This window comes from Cyprinodon variegatus, unplaced genomic scaffold (assembly GCF_000732505.1).
Source record: "Cyprinodon variegatus isolate N-32 unplaced genomic scaffold, C_variegatus-1.0 Scaffold1058, whole genome shotgun sequence".
Classification (NCBI taxonomy): domain Eukaryota; kingdom Metazoa; phylum Chordata; class Actinopteri; order Cyprinodontiformes; family Cyprinodontidae; genus Cyprinodon; species Cyprinodon variegatus.
In genome coordinates, this window is record NW_015151511.1 from 7,532 (window position 1) to 9,225 (window position 1,694).

The window sequence follows — 1,694 nt, forward strand, 5'->3', positions numbered from 1 at the left end:
CGAACGTATTAGTTTTAGGTATAAATAATGATTAATTGATTATTCCTCGCTGACCGGACTTCACCTTTAATTTTGACACATAAAGACATAATGTAGCAGAAAATCTTTAAGCTGGTTAAACTAAAATGTTTTAAATTTGAAACCAAAAGTTTTAACAAGGATATCAGTGTAATTCTATACACTCTATTGTTATTGAAGGTAATTTCAACATATTATATATCGCATATTGCGGTTATTGCCTAGCTAAAGGTTGCCATGGCCACCTCTGGGCCCCCTTCTAGCAACGCCCCTTTCTCTAACGTATTTCAAACAATAAGTCTAGATCCCCAACTGAATGAAAGTTGTTATTTTTTGCATTTTGGTTTTATCTCCTGCCTGCAGCTCTCGCAGGATGCAGCGCTGTGCCGCCAGAACAAATCCAACATGGATATTCTTTTATTTTTCTCTCCCATAACCAGACCGAAGCATTTGAAAACATAAAGGTTTGACAGCAAGAAGGTCCAGACGTAATCAGAGACGGCTCCAGACTTCAGCAATCTGCAGAATGGAAATCATCAACATGTCAGCACGAAAGCACCAGCGTGACCAGAGGACCAATTAAAGCCAGAAACCAAACAGGCGTCCGCTTCTGGGGAGATGACAGCTTTTATTTACGCGCTGAAGGCTTGTCATCTGCTCCACCATCCACAACTGTCACAACTTAGCGGAGGTGATACACACTCGAAGAAAATAAGGGGTGAAAGTCACGTCTGTTGGATCCAGAGATGGAGCAAAGTTGCTTGATGAGAGGAAGGACTTCTAAGCTGAAAGGCCTCAGATATGCTGGTCGTATGAGAAAGAAGAAGAGTTCACTGTCAGTCAGGATTCCTCCCTGGTGATTACATCAAGGCCGCCTTTCATGGCGGGATTTAGAGCAGAGATAAAGGCTGAGGAAGAGTATGGTTGAAGGAGGAAGAAATTACTTGCTGATTTGGCACCGCATGATGGACAGTTAATGACATTTAAACCTTTCTAATTCTAAAATCCTCTCTGCCCCTAATAACAAATGGCAGCATCACATATTGTCAGCTCTAGGAGCTGAACTCACTGATTAGTAGCTGCATCTTGTTTTTGGCTCGGCTGTGAACGCAGCACGATTCGCTTTGTGTCTTTAAACCATCACAGAGCAGCTGGGCAGCAAAGTCCTGTGTTGGTCTCAAATGCTTGATGCAGGAGTGGAACAGGATGGATTCTGTCACGTCAAATTCAAACCATTATATTGTTTCACAATCATAATCGTGTCTGTTGTGGTATTTTATTTGTTTCCTAGGAGTAATCTGCATGAATTTCTCTGAGCTAATAACACCTACTGTTGTCATGCTGGAAATAATAATAAATTTTTAACAATCACAACTTCAAATGAAAGGATCTAAACCAGGGTTAACCAATTAAAAATCAGCAGGAAATAAAAAAAAAAATCATCAACCAGTAAAGGTCAGCAGACATTTTTTAATATAAACTGTTACTTTAAACTAAATTTAACACTGAAATAAAATGCAGGTGTTTTTGCGTCATTGAATTTTTAAATATGCATTTTATTTTTTCATTTTAAAATCTAAAGGATTTTTGAAGAAGAGAACAAAATTCGTTCAGTTTGTTATGTAGATAATTTCCTGATTCCCATATTTTCTCAAATCCCTGAACTGATCGTTTGT